The following is a 23488-nucleotide window of genomic DNA, read 5'->3' on the forward strand; positions in this document are numbered from 1 at the left end:
TCAGCAGAACACAGTCTTAGTAAGAGCACACACACTATCTCCCCCTCTCCCGGTCAGAAACACACCCACACTATCTCCCCCTCTCCCGGTCAGAAACACACCCACACTATCTCCCCCTCTCCCAGTCAGAAACACACCCACACTATCTCCCCCTCAGAAACACACCCACACTATCTCCCCCTCTCCCAGTCAGAAACACACCCACACTATCTCCCCCTCTCCCGGTCAGAAACACACCCACACTATCTCCCCCTCTCCCGGTCAGAAACACACCCACACTATCTCCCCCTCTCCCAGTCAGAAACACACCCACACTATCTCCCCCTCTCCCAGTCAGAAACACACACACACACTATCACCCCCTCTCCTGGGCAGAAACACACCCCGCAGGCCTGATGGCGACATTATGAGTGGAGCAGGCAGAGCAACCTGGGGTTCAGAGAGACTCATTACAACAGACTGAGATAAGAGGAGAGAGACTGAATCACAGCAGCCATACATCCCTCCCTTCAGTTAAGATGTTTTATCTCGTAAACTCCTCTAGATGGGCACATCATTGTTGGCCAATTGATCTAATCAGAAAGGCTCTCGCAGGAGGAAGTAAAATGACCCCTGGATACAGCAGGACTGAACCTTTTTATTCAAGTCAATGTAGGTCAACACATTGTACAGTTCTAGTAATTATATTCTGTGGGAATAACCCTACTGTAGCCCTGTTTAGTCATATCTGAGTCCTTTCTCTTTGCCATTCAGCAGACGCTTTTATCCAAAAGCATCTTACAGTCAGTCGTGCATTCATCTTCCTATACAGCGCCTTGCAAAAGTATTCACCCCCTTGGCGTTTTTCAGATTTTGTTGCATTTCAACCTGTAATTTAAATATATTTTTATTTGGATTTCATGTAATGGACATACACAAAATAGTCCAAATTGGTGAAGTGAAATGAAAAGTGTGCATGATATGTATTCACCCCCTTTATGTATTCACCCCCTTTATGTATTCACCCCCTAAATAAGATCTGGTGCAACCAATTACTTTCAGAAGTCACATAATTAGTTAAATAAAGTCCCCCTGTGTGCAATCTTAGTGTCACATGACCCCAGTATATATACACCTGTTCTGAAAGGCCCCAGAGTTTGCAACACCACTGAGCAAGGGGCAACACCAAGCAAGCGATACTATGAAGACCAAAGAGCTCTCCAAACAGGTCAGGAACAAAGTTGTGGAGAAGTACAGATCAGGGTTGGGTTATAAAAAAATATTCTAAACTTTGAACATCCGAAGTACCATTAAATCCACTATTAAAAAATTGAAAGATTAGGGCACCACAACAACCTGCCAAGAGAGGGCAGCCCACCAAAACTCAAGGACCAGGCAAGGAGGGAATTAATCAGAGAGGCAACAAAGCTCCACGGCGGAGATTGGAGGATCTGTCCATACGACCACTATAAGCCGTAAATGCCACAGAGCGGCCAGAAAATGTTTTTCTGGGGATGTTTTTCCTCGGCAGGGACTGGGAAACTGGTCAGAATGGAAGGAATGATGGAACTTGTACACATACTGCTTTTACGAGAATAAAAAAACCACTATACACTGCATGACGTAAAGGGGTCTGAAAACTTTCTGAATGCCCTGTAGCTACAGATAGCATAGCCCCTCTCTCTGCCCCATTTTCTCTCAGCAACAGAACCTCTGGGAGAGAGAGATTAACTCACTGCTCTATAGTGTTTGCCCTATCTTCCCCCTCTGTGTGTGTCCCTGCTGTACCTCATCAAAAAGGCCTCTAATGCCACCATAAGCCATCTCTGTTGGAGGCACACACACACACACCCGGCTCAACGGTATTTCAGGGCATATGCAGAACAGCTGGCAGGTATATTCACTGTAATTTTCAACCTCTCCTTGTCCCAGTCTGTACTCCACACATTTTAACATGATCGCAAGAACTCTAAGGCTTCATGCCACAATGACTACCGCCCTGTAGAACTTACATCTTACAACCATGAAGCTTTGAGAGGCTGGTTATGGCTCACATCAACTCCATCATCCCAGACACCCTAGACTCACCCCAATTTGCATACCGCCCCAACAGATCCATAGACAACGCAATGTCAATTGCACTCCACACTGCCCTCACCCACCTAGATAAGAGGAATGTCAATGTGAGAATTCTGTTAATTGACTACAGCACAGCGATCATCACCATTGTCCCCACCAAGCTAGACACCAAGCTTAGGACCCTAGGACTGGACACCTCCCTCTGCAACTGGATCCTGGACTTCCTGACGAGCCGACCCCAGGTGGTGAGGGTAGGCAACAACACTTCCGCCACACTGACCCTCAACACGGGAGCCCCTCAGGGGTTTGTGCTTAGTCCCCTCCTCTACAACCTGTTCACCCACCACAGCGTGGCCACGCACAACTCCAACACCTTCATTAAGTTTGCTGATGGTGGTAGGCCACGGTGAGACAGCCTACAGGGAGGAGGTCAATGACCTGGCAGTGTGGTGCCGGAACAACAACCTCTCCCTCAACATCAGTAAGACGAAGAAGCAGATCATGGACTACAGGAAACGGGGGGGGGGGGCGAGCACACCCCCATCGACGGGGCTGCAGTGGAGTGTATAGAGAGCATCATGTTTCTAGGGTGTCCACTAAGGACTTAAAACACGCATGCAGTCGTGAAGAGGGTTAAAAGGTTAAAGGTTTGGCATGGGTCCTCATATACTCAAAAAGTTATGCAGCTGTACCATTGAGTGCATCTTGACTGGCTGCACCACTGTATGGTATGGCATTGGCACCAGCCTCGATCGCACGGCGCTACAGAGGGTGGTGGAGACAGCCCAGTACGATGTGAAAGAGAGGCCTGGAAAATCATTAAAGACTCCAGCCACCCAAGCCATTGACTGTTTTCTCTGCTTCTGCACGGCAAGCGGTAACGGTGCATCAAGTCTGACACCAACAGGCTCCTGAACAGCTTCTATCTCCAAGCAATAAAACGGCTAGATGGCTAAAAAATGGCTATACGGACCATCTGAGTTGACCCTTGTATTGTATTCTTATATTCGACTGTCTCTATGCACACTCACAGGGCCATACACACTACACACACTGACGCTCACACACACATAATACGCACATACACTTCTACTGACTCTACACACACCCACTCACATACATTCATCATATACGCTGCTTCTGCTCTGTTTATCATATATATCCTGATGCCTAGTTACCTTACCCTTATACATACATGACCAAAAGTATGTGGACACCTGCTTGTCGAATATCTCATTCCAAAATCATGGTCATTAATATGGAGTTGGTCCCCCTTTTGGTGCTATACAGCCTCCACTCTTCTGGGAAGGCTTTCCATTAGATGTTGGAAGATTATTGCGGGGACATGCATCCATTCAACCACAAGAGCATTGGTGAGGCCGGGCACTGATGTTGGGTGATTAGGCCTTGCTCGCAGTCGGCGTTCCAATTCATCACAAAGGTGTTCGATGGGGTTGAGGTCAGGGCTCTGTGCAGGCCAGTCAAGTTCTTCCACACTGAGCTCAACCAACCATTTCTGTATGGACCCCACTTTGTGCACGGGGGCATTCCTGGAACAGGAAAAGGCCGCCAAACTTTTGCCACAAAGTTCAGAGCACATAATCGTCTAGAATGTCATTCTATGCTGTAGCATTACGATTTCCCTTCACTACCCTCTTCAGCACTCGCCGGTCCCATTCTGTGAGCTTGTGTGGCCTATCACTTCGTTGTGTGGCCTGTTGCTCCTAGACGTTTCCACTTCACAATAACAGCACTTACAGTTGACGGGGCAGCTGTAAGCTATCAGGGCAGAAATTTGACAAACTGACTTGTTGGAAAGGTGGCATCTTTTGATGGTGCCACGTTGAAAGTCACTGAGCTCTTCAGGAAGGCTATTCTACTGCCAATGTTTGTCTATGGAGATTTCATGGCGGTGAGCTCTATTTTATACACCTGTCAGCAATAGGTGTGGCTAAAATAGTGTATCTACCTCTATCACTCCAGTATCCCTGCACATTGTAAATATGCTATTTATTATTTGTATATCTTGTGGATTTTTGTTCTACCTTGTTATGTTTAATATTTCATTGTTATTTATTACTGCATTGTTGGGGTTAGATCTGGCAAGAAACGCATTTCAATGTATTTGCATGTGACATTAAACATTGAAACTAGACACAAACACCACATAGCTGTTCCACTAGGCCAGTTTGTGGGCAGATCTCTGTGCCAACCAAACCAAGGTCATTGGATGGTCTCAGCACTAAATCTCGAGTTTACCACTAATTAAAAGGCAAGAGATTACACACAATCAATGTGGTATAGGAGCAGTTAGGACAAATTGACAGCACTGAAAGAAAGGTGAGCAGCAGACTATAACAAACCCTGTTATCTGAACCACAACTACTATAACAAACCCTGTTATCTGAACCACAACTACTATAACAAACCCTGTTATCTGAACCATAACTACTATAACAAACCCTGTTATCTGAACCACAACTACTATAACAAACCCTGTTATCTGAACCATAACTACTATAACAAACCCTGTTATCTGAACCATAACTACTATAACAAACCCTGTTATCTGAACCACAACTACTATAACAAACCCTGTTATCTGAACCATAACTACTATAACAAACCCTGTTATCTGAACCATAACTACTATAACAAACCCTGTTATCTGAACCATAACTACTATAACAAACCCTGTTATCTGAACCATAACTACTATAACAAACCCTGTTATCTGAACCACAACTACTATAACAAACCCTGTTATCTGAACCACAACTACTATAACAAACCCTGTTATCTGAACCACAACTACTATAACAAACCCTGTTATCTGAACCACAACCACTATAACAAACCCTGTTATCTGAACCACAACTACTAACACAAACCCTGTTATCTGAACCACAACTACTAACACAAACCCTGTTATCTGAACCACAACTACTAACACAAACCCTGTTATCTGAACCACAACTACTATAACAAACCCTGTTATCTGAACCACAACTACTAACACAAACCCTGTTATCTGAACCACAACTACTATAACAAACCCTGTTATCTGAACCACAACTACTATAACAAACCCTGTTATCTGAACCATAACTACTATAACAAACCCTGTTATCTGAACCATAACTACTATAACAAACCCTGTTATCTGAACCACAACTACTATAACAAACCCTGTTATCTGAACCATAACTACTATAACAAACCCTGTTATCTGAACCACAACTACTATAACAAACCCTGTTATCTGAACCATAACTACTATAACAAACCCTGTTATCTGAACCATAACTACTATAACAAACCCTGTTATCTGAACCATAACTACTATAACAAACCCTGTTATCTGAACCATAGCTACTATAACAAACCCTGTTATCTGAACCATAACTACTATAACAAACCCTGTTATCTGAACCACAACTACTAACACAAACCCTGTTATCTGAACCATAACTACTATAACAAACCCTGTTATCTGAACCACAACTACTATAACAAACCCTGTTATCTGAACCACAACTACTAACACAAACCCTGTTATCTGAACCATAACTACTAACACAAACCCTGTTATCTGAACCATAACTACTATAACAAACCCTGTTATCTGAACCATAACTACTATAACAAACCCTGTTATCTGAACCACAACTACTATAACAAACCCTGTTATCTGAACCATAACTACTATAACAAACCCTGTTATCTGAACCACAACTACTATAACAAACCCTGTTATCTGAACCACAACTACTATAACAAACCCTGTTATCTGAACCACAACTACTATAACAAACCCTGTTATCTGAACCACAACTACTATAACAAACCCTGTTATCTGAACCACAACGACTATAAAAAACCCTGTTATCTGAACCACAACTACTAACACAAACCCTGTTATCTGAACCACAACTACTATAACAAACCCTGTTATCTGAACCACAACTACTATAACAAACCCTGTTATCTGAACCACAACTACTATAACAAACCCTGTTATCTGAACCATAACTACTAACACAAACCCTGTTATCTGAACCACAACTACTAACACAAACCCTGTTATCTGAACCATAACTACTAACACAAACCCTGTTATCTGAACCATAACTACTATAACAAACCCTGTTATCTGAACCATAACTACTAACACAAACCCTGTTATCTGAACCATAACTACTAACACAAACCCTGTTATCTGAACCACAACTACTAACACAAACCCTGTTATCTGGACTACAACTACTAACACAAACCCTGTTATCTGAACCACAACTACTAACACAAACCTTGTTATCTGAACCACAACTACTAACACAAACCCTGTTATCTGAACCACAACTACTAACACAAACCCTGTTATCTGAACCACAACTACTAACACAAACCCTGTTATTTGAACCATAACTACTAACACAAACCCTGTTATCTGAACCACAACTACTATAACAAACCCTGTTATCTGAACCATAACTACTATAACAAACCCTGTTATCTGAACCACAACTACTAACACAAACCCTGTTATCTGAACCACAACTACTAACACAAACCCTGTTATCTGAACCACAACTACTAACACAAACCCTGTTATCTGAACCACAACTACTATAACAAACCCTGTTATCTGAACCACAACTACTATAACAAACCCTGTTATCTGAACCACAACTACTAACACAAACCCTGTTATCTGAACCACAACTACTAACACAAACCCTGTTATCTGAACCACAACTACTATAACAAACCCTGTTATCTGAACCACAACTACTAACACAAACCCTGTTATCTGAACCACAACTACTATAACAAACCCTGTTATCTGAACCACAACTACTATAACAAACCCTGTTATCTGAACCACAACTACTAACACAAACCCTGTTATCTGAACCACAACTACTAACACAAACCCTGTTATCTGAACCACAACTACTAACACAAACCCTGTTATCTGAACCACAACTACTAACACAAACCCTGTTATCTGAACCACAACTACTATAACAAACCCTGTTATCTGAACCACAACTACTAACACAAACCCTGTTATCTGAACCACAACTACTATACCAAACCCTGTTATCTGAACCATAACTACTATAACAAACCCTGTTATCTGAACCATAACTACTATAACAAGCCCTGTTATCTGAACCACAACTACTACAACAAACCCTGTTATCTGAACCACAACTACTATAACAAACCCTGTTATCTGAACCACAACTACTATAACAAACCCTGTTATCTGAACCATAACTACTATAACAAACCCTGTTATCTGAACCACAACTACTGTAACAAACCCTGTTATCTGAACCACAACTACTAACACAAACCCTGTTATCTGAACCAGAACTACTATAACAAACCCTGTTATCTGAACCACAACTACTATAACAAACCCTGTTATCTGAACCACAACTACTATAACAAACCCTGTTATCTGAACCACAACTACTATAACAAACCCTGTTATCTGAACCACAACTACTATAACAAACCCTGTTATCTGAACCACAACTACTATAACAAACCCTGTTATCTGAACCACAACTACTATAACAAACCCTGTTATCTGAACCACAACTACTATAACAAACCCTGTTATCTGAACCACAACTACTATAACAAACCCTGTTATCTGAACCACAACTACTATAACAAACCCTGTTATCTGAACCATAACAAACCCTGTTATCTGAACCACAACTACTATAACAAACCCTGTTATCTGAACCATAACTACTATAACAAACCCTGTTATCTGAACCACAACTACTATAACAAACCCTGTTATCTGAACCACAACTACTATAACAAACCCTGTTATCTGAACCATAACTACTATAACAAACCCTGTTATCTGAACCACAACTACTATAACAAACCCTGTTATCTGAACCACAACTACTATAACAAACCCTGTTATCTGAACCACAACTACTATAACAAACCCTGTTATCTGAACCACAACTACTATAACAAACCCTGTTATCTGAACCACAACTACTATAACAAACCCTGTTATCTGAACCACAACTACTATAACAAACCGTGTTATCTGAACCACAACTACTATAACAAACCGTGTTATCTGAACCACAACTACTATAACAAACCCTGTTATCTGAACCACAACTACTATAACAAACCCTGTTATCTGAACCACAACTACTATAACAAACCCTGTTATCTGAACCACAACTACTATAACAAACCCTGTTATCTGAACCACAACTACTATAACAAACCCTGTTATCTGAACCACAACTACTATAACAAACCCTGTTATCTGAACCATAACAAACCCTGTTATCTGAACCACAACTACTATAACAAACCCTGTTATCTGAACCACAACTACTATAACAATCCCTGTTATCTGAACCATAACTACTATAACAAACCCTGTTATCTGAACCACAACTACTATAACAAACCCTGTTATCTGAACCACAACTACTATAACAAACCCTGTTATCTGAACCATAACTACTATAACAAACCCTGTTATCTGAACCACAACTACTATAACAAACCCTGTTATCAGAACCACAACTACTATAACAAACCCTGTTATCTGAACCACAACTACTATAACAAACCCTGTTATCTGAACCACAACTACTATAACAAACCCTGTTATCTGAACCATAACTACTATAACAAACCCTGTTATCTGAACCACAACTACTATAACAAACCCTGTTATCTGAACCACAACTACTATAACAAACCCTGTTATCTGAACCATAACTACTAACACAAACCCTGTTATCTGAACCATAACTACTATAACAAACCCTGTTATCTGAACCATAACTACTATAACAAACCCTGTTATCTGAACCATAACTACTATAACAAACCCTGTTATCTGAACCATAACTACTATAACAAACCCTGTTATCTGAACCATAACTACTATAACAAACCCTGTTATCTGAACCACAACTACTATAACAAACCCTGTTATCTGAACCACAACTACTATAACAAACCCTGTTATCTGAACCATAACTACTAACACAAACCCTGTTATCTGAACCATAACTACTATAACAAACCCTGTTATCTGAACCACAACTACTATAACAAACCCTGTTATCTGAACCACAACTACTATAACAAACCCTGTTATCTGAACCACAACTACTATAACAAACCCTGTTATCTGAACCACAACTACTATAACAAACCCTGTTATCTGAACCACAACTACTATAACAAACCCTGTTATCTGAACCACAACTACTATAACAAACCCTGTTATCTGAACCATAACTACTAACACAAACCCTGTTATCTGAACCATAACTACTATAACAAACCCTGTTATCTGAACCATAACTACTAACACAAACCCTGTTATCTGAACCATAACTACTAACACAAACCCTGTTATCTGAACCACAACTAATAACACAAACCCTGTTATCTGAACCACTACTAACACAAACCCTGTTATCTGAACCACAACTACTAACACAAACCCTGCTATCTGAACTACAACTACAAACACAAACCCTGTTATCTCAACTACAACTACTAACACAAACCCTGTTATCAGAACCACAACTACTAACACAAACCCTGTTATCTGAACCACAACTACTAACACAAACCCTGTTATCTGAACCACAACTACTAACAGAAACCCTGTTATCTAAACCACAACTACTAACACAAACCCTGTTATCTAAACAACAACTACTAACACAAACCCTGTAATCTGAACTACAACAATAACTACTAATACAAACCCTGTTATCTGAATTACAACTACTAACACAAACCCTGTTATCTGAATTTCAACAATAACTACTAACACAAACCCTGTTATCTGAAACACAACAATAACTACTAACACAAACCCTGTTATCTGAACCACAACAATAACTACTAACACAAACCCTGTTAGTCCCGGTTGATATATTATCAATGATATATTTTAAAAACAACCTTAGGATTGATTATAAAAAAACATTTGACATGTTTCTGTGGACATTACGGATACTATTTGTAATTTTCATCTGCGATGCCGTGACTGCTCGAGCCTGTGGAATTCTGAACCCAACGTGCCAAACAAATGGAGGTATTTTGGATATAAAAATAATCTTTATGGAACAAAAGAAACATTTATTGTGTAACTGGGAGTCTTGTGAGTGAAAACATCTGAAGATCATCAAAGGTAAGCGATTGAATCTATTGCTTTTCTGACTTTCGTGACCAATCTACTTGGCTGCTAGGTGTTTGTAATATTTTGTCTACTGAGAGAGATGTTCTTACATAACGACGAAAAGCAGTATTGAAATCTGACACGCTAGGTGGATTAACAACAAGCTAAGCTGTGTTTTGCTGTATTGCACTTGTGATTTCATGAAAATTAAATATGTTTAGAAATTTAATTTGAATTTGGCGCACTGCAATTCAGCGGGTGTTGATGAAAATGATCCCGCTACCGGGATGGGTGCGTCAAGAAGTTATCTGAACTACAACTACTAACACAAACCATGTTATCTGAACTACAACAATAACTACTAACACAAACCCTGTTATCTGAACCATCACAATAACTACTAACACAAACCCTGCAATCTGAACTACAACTACTAACACAAACCCTGTTATCTGAACCACAACTACTAACACAAACCCTGCTATCTGAACCACCACAACAACTACTAACACAAACCCTGTTATCTGAAACACAACTACTAACACAAACCCTGTTATCTGAACCACAACAACTACTACTAACACAAAATATGTTATCTGATCCATCACAATAACTACTAACACAAACCCTGTTATCTGAAACAACTGCTAACACAAAACCTCTTAACGGAGGACAGAAAATGATGAGCAGTGCAGGTGCACTCACGTGAGAACAACACACACTGTTACAAACGTACACACACTAAAAACCTACAGTAGCAAGGAGGAAGTGTTTGAATTATTAACTTATTCTCCAGATGAGTGGGGATGTGTTCCACAGCTCCAGGCAGAGAGGAGCTTCTCTGAAGTGCTTCATCTATTAGAAACAACTGTGTTTCTGTGTCTGTTTGACCTGGAGCACTGGAGCTAGGTGTGTTGGGAATACAACTATTGTGTGAAACCAATATATACTGTATTCTCTGTTGTTTTTCTTTCCTGTATTACATTTTGCACCAAAATTCAAAATAGATATTTGCAGTTTTTTTCGCGGGACCCCATGAAAGCTCACTGAGGTCCCTCGGGTCCTAGGCCATCTAGGTTAAGAACTACTGATGTAGGGGTTAAAATAATATTTGAGTGCAGTTGATTGTAGTTTCTATAAATGATGACAGTAGGTATATAATCTGGTATAGCCTGGTACAGACAGGTATATGGTATAGTGGTCAGAGTAGGTGTAAACTACTTAAGTAAAAATACTTTCAAGTACTACTGAAGTAGTTTTTTGGGGTATCCGTAATTTACTTTATGTGAGAGGGAGTTTTTCCTAGCCACTGTGCTTCTACACCTGCATTGCTTGCTGTTTGGGGTTTTAGGCACATTGAGATATCAGCTGATATAAGAAGGGCTATATAAATCATTTTGATTTGACTTTACTATTTATATTTGACAACTTTTACTCCACTACATCCTGAAAGAAAATAATGTACTTTTTACTCCTTAAACTTTCCCTGACACCCAAAAGTACTTTATTTAGAATGCTTAGCAGGTCAGAAAAATTGTTTAATTCACGCAGTTATCAAGAGAACATCCCTGGTCATCCCTACTGCCTCTGATCTGGCAGACTCACTAAACACACTTCGTCTGTAAATTATGTCTGAGTGTTGAACTGTGCCGTCTGGTTTGCTTAATATAAGACATTTTAAATTATTTATACTTTTACTTTTGATTCTTTAGTACATTGAAAACCAAATACTTTCAGACTTTTACTCAAGTAGTATTTTACTTGAGTAATTTTCTTTTAAGGTATCTTTACTTTTACTCAAGTATGAAAATTGGGTACTTTTTCCACTACTGCCCTCCTACAACCAATGCTGTATGTCAAATGTGTAGATTTTGTTTCATATTGCATTATTATCACTAAAGCATTTGTGATTGTTAATCTGTGTTTTGTAGTTAACAAAAGTAGCTAGCTAGCTAACATTCGCAAGAGATGACTCGTGTTTACATTATATGCATTAGCTTGCAACATACTTTATCATAACGTTAGCATAGCTAAAACAGCATAGATAATGATCCTACTTGTCTACTAGCATAAGGTAAGGTTAACGTGCTAGTGCAGTAGCTATAGATTATCCCTCATCATGATCCATGGTTATTTAGCAAGCTGCCCAAGTTAGCTGGCTAGCTAAGCTAGCTATCACTCCTCACGATCCATGGCTACATGGGCTACTACACAGCCTGCAAGTACTCTGTAAACCCCGGGAAAACATGCCAATATAGCCCGGTACTAGCTACGCTACAAGTAAACATCCTCCAAGAACATATCCCTGGATTTTATTTTTTTTAATAAAAGGGCGGTATTCGGGAGAAGTACTGCCTGTAAGGCTCAATCTGCTGCGAGCCAGCCAGTCTAATGGCAATACAGATGACACAAGACTACATAAACAAAGTTTAACTTCAGAATGATCAGCTAGCTATATGTGAATCGTAATAATCTAGCTAGCCAGCTAGTTTAACTGGCAAAAACGACAGAAAACAAATGTTTTGCAAGGTAGATGATTACAGTAGCTGTTAATTCTTTGTGACGAGCCAGCTACTAATACTTCTTGGCTAGCCAGTTGTCCTATTGACTTACTATGGGGTTGCAATCTACTACAGTGCGTATTGTAGGCAGGTAAACATGGCAAAATTAATACAGTATGCATTTATTCACGTATTTTAGTCAGGCAACGTTTCATTCTGATGTCTGAGTTTATTTTCTCTTGCTTCAGCCCAAATAATGGATTTCAATAAATATTGTGTTGTTTTCATGTGGTTGGGTCATATTTCTGTGCATACTTTCTGTTGAAGCTTTCATCAATGCGTGCTTCAAAATTTGTACAAGCGGAGTACACATCTGAGAAGTGCCCTCCATGCTACGTTTCACATACTTTAATTTGGACTCATACTCTGACTGATGCGTGCTCCAATTTGTGTGCTCAGAGCACGGTAGGTAGTATGCACATTGAGAAACACTCAGGGGATGTGGTGTTGTGGTTCCAGTATAGATCTCACCTGGTATAGACAGGGGATGTGGTATAGATCTCACCAGGTATAGACAGGGGATGTGGTGTAGTGGTATAGATCTCACCTGGTATGGACAGGGGATGTGGTGTAGTGGTATGGATCTCACCTGGTATAGACAGGGGATGTGGTATGGATCTCACCTGGTATAGACAGGGGATGTGATGTAGTGGTTCCAGTATAGATCTCACCTGGTATAGACAGGGGATGTGGTGTAGTGGTATGGATCTCACCTGGTATAGACAGGGGATGTGGTATGGATCTCACCTGGTATAGACAGGGGATGTGATGTAGTGGTTCCAGTATAGATCTCACCTGGTATAGACAGGGGATGTGGTGTAGTGGTATAGATCTCACCTGGTATGGACAGGGGATGTGGTTTTGTGGTATGGATCTCACCTGGTATGGACAGGGGATGTGGTTTTGTGGTATGGATCTCACCTGGTATGGACAGGGGATGTGGTGTAGTGGTATGGATCTCACCTGGTATGGACAGGGGATGTGGTGTAGTGGTATAGATCTCACCTGGTATGGACAGGGGATGTGGTTTTGTGGTATGGATCTCACCTGGTATGGACAGGGGATGTGGTTTTGTGGTATAGATCTCACCTGGTATGGACAGGGGATGTGGTTTTGTGGTATGGATCTCACCTGGTATGGACAGGGGATGTGGTTTTGTGGTATAGATCTCACCTGGTATGGACAGGGGATGTGGTGTAGTGGTATAGATCTCACCTGGTATGGACAGGGGATGTGGTGTAGTGGTATAGATCTCACCTGGTATGGACAGGGGATGTGGTTTTGTGGTATAGATCTCACCTGGTATGGACAGGGGATGTGGTGTAGTGGTATGGATCTTACCTGGTATGGACAGGGGATGTGGTATAGATCTCACCTGGTATAGACAGGGGATGTGGTGTAGTGGTATAGATCTTACCTGGTATAGACAGGGGATGTGGTGTAGTGGTATAGATCTCACCTGGTATGGACAGGGGATGTGGTATAGATCTCACCTGGTATAGACAGGGGATGTGGTGTAGTGGTATAGATCTCACCTGGTATGGACAGGGGATGTGGTGTTGTGGTATGGATCTCACCTGGTATAGACAGGGGATGTGATGTAGTGGTTCCAGTATAGATCTCACCTGGTATAGACAGGGGATGTGGTGTAGTGGTATGGATCTCACCTGGTATGGACAGGGGATGTGGTATAGTGGTATGGATCTCACCTGGTATAGACAGGGGATGTGGTGTAGTGGTATGGATCTCACCTGGTATAGACAGGGGATGTGGTATGGATCTCACCTGGTATAGACAGGGGATGTGATGTAGTGGTTCCAGTATAGATCTCACCTGGTATAGACAGGGGATGTGGTGTAGTGGTATGGATCTCACCTGGTATGGACAGGGGATGTGGTACTCTCTGCAGCGCTCCTGTACCCAGGTAGTCTCCCAGACAGTCCTATAGCTGTTCTCATAAAGGTAGCAGGTTATGACCGTCAACAGAGGGACCAGGTAGAGCACAGAGAACACCCCGATACGGATCATAAACTTCACCAGCTTGTCCTGGTTCTCCTTCTCCAGAGGAATCTCCATACGCACGCGGTTCAAAGCAAGAATTCCCGCTAACAGTAATGCCACGCCCACCTAGAATCAGACAGAGTTGGTATTGAAGGAATAGACAAAAGATGTCATAAGAAAGACCAGGAAGTAAATATGGTATATTTGTTGAGTAACGAGCAGTTCCATTCAGATCCACTTTGTAATGAATGATGAGATGTGTATAATGTGGTATAATCAAAGGAGCAGGCACAAACAGTGTCAACACATTTACTGAACTTTGTGCACACATGAATCACCTAGGTTTTGTCCCAAATGCTACCCTAATGCCTACATATAGGGGCTAGTCTGCCAATTGTGACTCACACCTACTTCCTCTGTGACTTATTCCAGCCCACTCACCAAAACATCCAGACCCAGTGGAGCCAGCAGAAACCATCTCAGCGCTGTGCGGTCATACAGCCCCACGAAACACACCCCACTGACACTATCCCCTTCTATCTTGTTCATAGCTGTTAAAGTGACGGTGAGACAACCAGGTAGGCCCCAGGCGCAGGCATGGAAGATCAGGGCCTTCTTCTCTATGGCCTCACTGCCCCACTTAGGCACGGCAGCCAGGAACCAGGTGAGGGTGAGGATGACCCACCACACACTGCCGGCCATAGTGAAGAAGTAGAGTATCATAAAGAACAACGTGCACACCTGGATGGAGAGGGAGGAGGGGAGAGGAGTGGGAAGGGAGGGGAGGAGAGAAGAAGGGGGGTGTTGAGTGGAGGAGGGGAGAAAGGAGGGGAGTGGAGAGAGGGGAGTGGAGAAGGGGAGAGAAGAAGGGGGAGTTGAGTGGAGGAGGAGAGAGGAAGAGGAGGGGAGAGAAGAAGGGGGGGTTGAGTGGAGGAGGGGAGAGAGGAGGGGAGTGGAGAGAGGAAGAGGAGCGGAGAAAGGAGGGAGTGGAGGAGGGAAGAGAAGAAGGGGGGTTGAGTGGAGGGGAGTGGAGACAGGAGGGAGAGGGGAGGGGAGAGGGAGAGGAGGTTGAGAGGGAGAGGGGTAGTGGAGAGAGGGAGAGGTGGGGGTGGGGTAGTGGAGAGAGGGAGAGGTGGGGGTGGGGTAGTGGAGGAGGGGGAGAGGAGGGTGAGGGTAGTGGAGGAGGGGAGAGAGGAAGAGAAGATGAAGGGGAGTGGAGGAGGGGAGAGAGGGAGATGGGAGGAGGGGGTAGAGGAGAGAGGGAGAGGGGATGAGGGGGAGAAGGGATGAAGAGGGTAGAGGAGAGAAGGAGAAGAGAACGAGGTTTAGAGAAGACTGAAGAAATAGAAAATCCAAGAACATAAAACATATAATTTTAGTTTTTTTGTTACAATATCCCTGAATGTCAAAGAGAAAATCATTCAGTAAATTAGTTAATCAATCAATCGGTTATCAATGAATCAATCACTAAGCCAATGAATGGTCACCTTGTTGTGTGAGCCCTGGGTGACGGTGGACGCCCGGAAAAGGGCGGAGCTCGCCGCGTGGCACGCCACCCGGTCCTCCAGCAGGAAGCCCAGCAAGAACACCAGCGACACCATCATGTAGCACATGGCGTAGAAGATGATTGGGCGCTCCGGGTAGCGGAACCTGGACACATCGATGAGGAAGGTGAGGAAGGTGAAGAGGGTTGCCGAGAGACAGACAATGGAAACCACGCCGATGAAGTAGCGGGCAAACACCAGCTCGTCCCGCTGGAAATACATGTTGGGGCAGGGGGGCGAGCAGTCCGTCACACCCAGGAAGGAGTAGCCCAGGTCGGGGTCGATCTTCAGCTCACGGGGGCACCAGAAGCCATAGTCGTGCTGGACGGAAATGGGCGACTCAGTGGAGTCTGCGCTGGAGAGCAGGTCTCCAGGACGGGGGTATGGCTCGTCACAGTCTGGAAACCTGGTGAACGGAGAGGAAACAGCTTATGTTAGACTCATTATATTTACCTTACAGAAAGACACAAACACTAAACCTTTATTTTACGGGACAGTTTCCTCAGATTCGACCTTGTATTTTCAAGCAAATTATATGTTACTATTGTGTAATTAACATTTTGCCATGTCATGCGGTTATGGTACAGAAATTAGCAAGTATTTTCTGAAAAATGTGTGGTAATAGGATGAAACAAAAATGGTATTTGTCTCAGGTGTGTAAAGTTACGCTTCACATTTTCAAACAGTACATTTATATTTTCCAACAGGGCTATACAATTGGATGAGGGTTTCTTCTCGCCATGAGTAGCCTCGTTTCACTGCCAAAAATAAAATTAAACCATCTAGTGTTCAGCGAAATAACAATGCAATGAGAAATACAGATAGCCTAGTCAAATAATTAACATCCAATCACATTAACCATTACTCTCTCGTGCAAAACCTTCACTCTTGCTCAGACATTCAGAAACAAAACATGACAATTTAAAAATAAGCCAAGGGAGTTTTTTAAGCGAGAATAAAGAGGACTTTCGAGTAGTAAGACGTATAAAAGCAACAGATAACTGTCAGGTGTGTGCGTACTGGTAGCGAAGTCAGGTGCAGGAGAGCAGAGAGTTGTGAACAGGCGAGAGCAGAGAGTTGTGTACACGTTATTGAGGCAGGAGAAACCAACAGACGGACGCAACTGCGTCAAAACCTCCAGCCCAGGCAAAGGTGCAAAACGCACAAAACAGTCACAACAATTTATGTTTAACAATCAACATCTTCGTGAACAACACGGTATAAGCAAACCAGTCTGGCGCGTCAACAATTAACATGCAACACAAACAATTACCCACAAAGACATGAGGGGGAACAGAGGAATAAATACATGCAGTGTGATTGGGGAATGAAAACCAGGTGTGCAGGGAACAAGACAAAACAAATGGATCAATGAAAAATGGAATGGCGATGGCTAGAAAGCCGGTGACGTCGAGCGCCGAACTCCGCCCGAACAAGGAGAGGAGCCGACTTCGGCGGAAGTCGTGACAATAACATTAATAAGAAGGTGCTAGAAGAGTATTATATGGTGAGCTACCGAGTGGCTAGGACAGGCAAGCTCTATACTATTGTAGAGGACTTCATTGTTCCTGCTGCAGCGGATATGGCTGAGACAATGCTGGAGGAAAATGCCAAAAAAACAATGCTAGGGGAAAAGGCAAAAAAAAACTATACAGACAATGACTTCATCAAACAACACTGTTTCACAACGCATCAGTGACATGGCAGGAGATGTTTTGAAACAATTACTGCTTCGCATACAAGCCAGTGAATTATATGCATTACAGCTGGATGAGTCAACAGACGTGGTGGGACTGCCACTGCTCCTGGTATATGTCCGTTACGTTTATGGGGGGTCAATTAAGGAAGACATCCTCTTCTGGAAACCAGGACAACATGAGAGGATATTTTTAAAGTACTGGACAGCTTTGTGACACCAGATGGACTTTGGTGGTAAAGATGTGTTGGTATCTGTACTGATGGCGCAAAAGCCATGACAGGGAGACATAGTGGAGTGGTAACGTGCACGCAAGCAGTTGCTCCCGACGCCACTTGGGTACACTGCAGCATCCACCGAGAGGCTCTTGCTGCCATGGGAATGCCTGACAGCTTGAAAGACATTTTGGACACTACAGTGAAAATGGTTAACTTTGTTAAAGCAAGGCCTCTGAACTCTGGTGTATGTTCTGCGTTATGCAATGATATGGGCAGTGATCATGTAACGCTTTTACAACATACAGAAGTGCGCTGGTTACCAAGGGGCAAAGTATTGGTTACCAAGGGGCAAAGTATTGGTTACCAAGGGGCAAAGTATTGGTTACCAAGGGGCAAAGTATTGGTTACCAAGGGGCAAAGTATTGGTTACCAAGGGGCAAAGTATTGGTTACCAAGGGGCAAAGTATGGACAGTTTTTTTTAATTGAGAGACGAGCTTCAAAGTTTTTTTTACTGACCATAATTTTCACTTGACGAGTTTCTCACAGGACTGGCCTATCTGGGTGATGTTTTTTCTCGCCTGAATGATATGAAGTTCGGATTACAGGGACACTCCTCAATGTGCGGGACAAAATTGGGGCTATGATTAAGAAGTTGGAGCTCTTTCCTGTCTGCAATAACAAGGACAACACACAGGTCTTTCCATCATTGTATGATTTTTTGTGTGGAAATGAAGTCAAGCTTATGGTCATTGTCAAATGTGATATATGGAAGTACCTGAGTGAGCTGGGTGAGCAATTACGCAGATACTTTCCCAAAACGGATAACACAAACAACTAGATTCGTTATCCCTTTCATGCCCTGCCTCCAGTCCACTTACCGATATCTGAACAAGAGAGCATCATCGAAATTGTAAATGTAATTTAATCAGAAGTCACTGCCAGATTTCTGGATAGGGCTGCGCTCAGTTTCTTGCCTTGGCAAATTGTGCTGTTAAGACACTGATGCCCTTTGCTGATGCCCTTTGCAACCACGTACCTATGCGAGAGGTGATTCTCGGCCCTGACTAGAACGAAAACTAAATACAGGCACAGACTGTGTGTGGGAAATGATTTAAGACTGAGACTCCAATACAACCCAACATTGCACAGTTATGTGCATCCTTTCAAACACACCCTTCTCATTAACCTGTGGTGAGTTATTCACAATGTTTGATGAACAAATAAGGTTTTATATGTAAGATGGCTAAATAAAGAGAAATATTATTGATTATTATTATACTATTATTTGTGCCCTGGTTCTATAAGAGCTCTTTGTCACTTCCTATGAGGGCCGGGTTGTGACAAAAACTCACACTCATTCTTATGTTTAATAAATGTACTGTATAGTGTGTGTGTGGCAGGCTTACAATGATGGCAAAAAACAACATTAGGGAGTGTGCTGACCCTGGTGCTAGAGGGGGTACGCAGCTGGAGGTTGAATATTTGAAGGGGTACAGGACTATAAAAAGTTTGGGAACCACTGCCCTAGAGTACAGTAGACTACTAACCTGTTACAGTCCATCTCTTCTGGCCAGGAGACTCCGAACATGTCCATGAGTTTGTAGCAGTCTCCCTTGGCTCTCTGGCACGGCCGTCGGCAGGGCAGTGTCATGCGTCCGTACTCAGTACACACCGGGGCATAGAGGGCACACAGGAACATCCTCAGCTCTGAGGAACACTGCAGGTTCACAATGGGGTGGAAGGGCTGCGGAGGGGAAAGCACACAGCTGTCAGGAAGTGTATATTAATGCACTGTTTTGTGTGGGGGGGGGGGGTTCAAATTGATTTACACAAAATACTCTGTAATGTCAAAGTATAAGATTGTAACACTTGTAAAAAATTTCTCTCATTCACTTTCACTTGTAAATGTCCACACTCACCAAGAATGACATATGGTAGCTACTAGCTATGCTTGTATAACTTTATGAGCTGGATTTGCCTGTCTTTGCAATTAGCTTATGTTCTTTTTTGCTCATTATCATTTAGCTGATCTTGCTATTATTTGTGGTATTTTTGATAGCAGTCTGTTAATAGATGCCCAATGGGCTTTTTGTGTGTTTTAAGCAGTCCTGTGTGTGCAATACCGGTAATACCATAAATCCCGGGATGGCAGAAGAACGGTATGACGGTATGAAAATCTGGATAACGCCGAAGTCTACTGGATTGTACAATATTTGACATTCTTCAAGTTGCATATTTTAGAACACAGTTTGAAAGTAGCGAGTATAGCAAAAGAGGGCATTCAGAGTTGCACTCATGGATTAATCGAACTCGCCTTCTTGCCATCTAAAGCAAGATGCAATTTGATCAATCCTCAAATTGGCTGTTGATCATTGCTAGATAACAATTTTCAAGTCTTGCCATAGATTTTCAAGCTGATTTAAGTCAAAACTATAACTTGGCCACTCAGGAACATTCAGTGTCATCTTGGTAATCAACTGCAGTGTATATGAATTTCTTTTCCAGTGTCTGTTGGAAAGCAGACAGAAGCAGGTTTGCCTTTTCTTAGCTCTATTCAATTTATTTGAATCCTAAAACACTCCATAGTCCTTGCCAATGACAAGCATACCAATAACAGGGGATCATCATAGCTTTCACCTGGATTCACCTGGTCAGTCTATGTCATGGAAAGAGCAGGTGTTCTTAATGTTTGTACACTCAGTGTACAATCATACACACAGAGAAACTCACACACACTGTACATCTACCACAGAACATGTTAAACACACAACCTTTCAGCCTTAAAGAGATGCACACAGACAGCAGAACAGTCTTATAAAGCAGAGTAATATACATGTGCAGCCAAAAGAGCTCAAACAGACAGGAACATCTTGTCGGACATAGTTTGACAACCCTACCCCCTATCCTCATGATACTCCTCCCCCCTTTCTCTCCCTACGCCTGGCACAATAAGACAGAGGGAGGAGGGAGGAGTAGGACAAGCTTGGTAACCCCCCCCTCATGCATTCTGGGAGAGAACGGTAGCTAGGTAGCAGCTGTGGGGTATGGCTTTAGTATGGAAATCCCCAGGGGGAGTGAAGAAAGGGCCCCCACCAGCCCCCAAGGAGGGGGAGGGGGACAAGACAGGTGAGCGAAATGGAATTTCACTAAAAGAGTCAGAGGGAATACTAGTGGTGGGTATTGGAACAGAACAGAACATGATAAAACAGAACAGGCCAGAACATACCAGAACAGAACAGGCCAGAACATACCAGAACAGAACAGAACATGATAGAACAGAACAGGCCAGAACATACCAGAACATGATAGAACAGAACAGGCCAGAACATTCCAGAACAGAACAGGCAAGAACATACAGTACCAGAACAGAACAGGATAGAACAGAACATACCAGAACAGCCCAGAACATACCAGAACAGAACAGGATAGAACACAAAAGGACAGAACATACCAGACATAAACTATATTAACATAACCTATTTCAACTTAATCAATAACTTATATTAACTTCACCTATAATAATATAACCTATATTAACTTAACCAATAATCTTTATTAATTTAACCTATATTAACATAACCTATAATTTTTATTAACTTAACCTTAATTAACTTAACCTTTATAAACTTCACCTATATAAACTTCACCTATAACCTTTATTAATTTTACCTATAACCTTTATTAATTTAACCTATGTTAACATACATTTTATTAACTTAACCTATAACCTTTATTAACTTAACCTACAATAACATAACTGTTACGATCGTCATAATGATTGGACCAAGGCGCAGCGTGCGTAGAGTTCCACATATTTTAATCAATCGAAACTCACCAAACTAAACAATAAAGCCCAAATGAAACGTGAAGCTAACAGTGCTACTAGGCAACTATACATAGACAAGATCCCACAAATCACAATGGGGGAAATGGCTACCTAAATATGATACCCAATCAGAGACAACAATAAACAGTTCTCTCTGATTGGGAACAATAACAGGCCAATATAAACCCTTAATCACCTAGATGACCCACCCTAGTCACAATCACGCCCCAACCAACATAGAGAATAAACAGCTCTCTATGGTCAGGACGTGACAATGACCTATATTAACTTGACCTATATTAACTAACAGACACAGACACGCGCGCACACGCACACGCACACACACACACGCACACACTCTTCCTATGACTAAGATAGGAGGCACATCCACCAGTCATTCATCATCACCATAGCTTAGCCTACATACTGTATTACACCAGTCATTCATCATCACCATAGCTTAGCCTACATACTGTATTACACCAGTCATTCATCATCACCATAGCTTAGCCTACATACTGTATTACACCAGTCATTCATCATCACCATAGCTTAGCCTACATACTGTATTACACCAGTCATTCATCATCACCATAGCTTAGCCTACATACTGTATTACACCAGTCATTCATCATCACCATAGCTTAGCCTCCATACTGTATTACACCAGTCATTCATCATCACCATAGCTTAGCCTCCATACTGTATTACACCAGTCATTCATCATCACCATAGCTTAGCCTACATACTGTATTACACCAGTCATTCATCATCACCATAGCTTAGCCTACATACTGTATTACACCAGTCATTCATCATCACCATAGCTTAGCCTCCATACTGTATTACACCAGTCATTCATCATCACCATAGCTTAGCCTACATACTGTATTACACCAGTCATTCATCATCACCATAGCTTAGCCTACATACTGTATTACACCAGTCATTCATCATCACCATAGCTTAGCCTACATACTGTATTACACCAGTCATTCATCATCACCATAGCTTAGCCTACATACTGTATTACACCAGTCATTCATCATCACCATAGCTTAGCCTACATACTGTATTACACCAGTCATTCATCATCACCATAGCTTAGCCTACATACTGTATTACACCAGTCATTCATCATCACCATAGCTTAGCCTACATACTGTATTACACCAGTCATTCATCATCACCATAGCTTAGCCTACATACTGTATTACACCAGTCATTCATCATCACCATAGCTTAGCCTACATACTGTATTACACCAGTCATTCATCATCACCATAGCTTAGCCTCCATACTGTATTACACCAGTCATTCATCATCACCATAGCTTAGCCTACATACTGTATTACACCAGTCATTCATCATCAC

At 42.1% G+C, this 23488-nt stretch overlaps 1 pseudogene; it reads right to left on the reverse strand.

Moving 5' to 3' along the window:
- LOC135557235 (frizzled-3-like) overlaps window positions 1–23488 on the reverse strand; it is a 39827-nt pseudogene that overhangs the window by 3775 nt on the left and 12564 nt on the right.

This window comes from Oncorhynchus masou, chromosome 16 (genome assembly GCF_036934945.1).
Source record: "Oncorhynchus masou masou isolate Uvic2021 chromosome 16, UVic_Omas_1.1, whole genome shotgun sequence".
In the NCBI taxonomy this organism is placed as follows: Eukaryota; Metazoa; Chordata; class Actinopteri; order Salmoniformes; family Salmonidae; genus Oncorhynchus; species Oncorhynchus masou.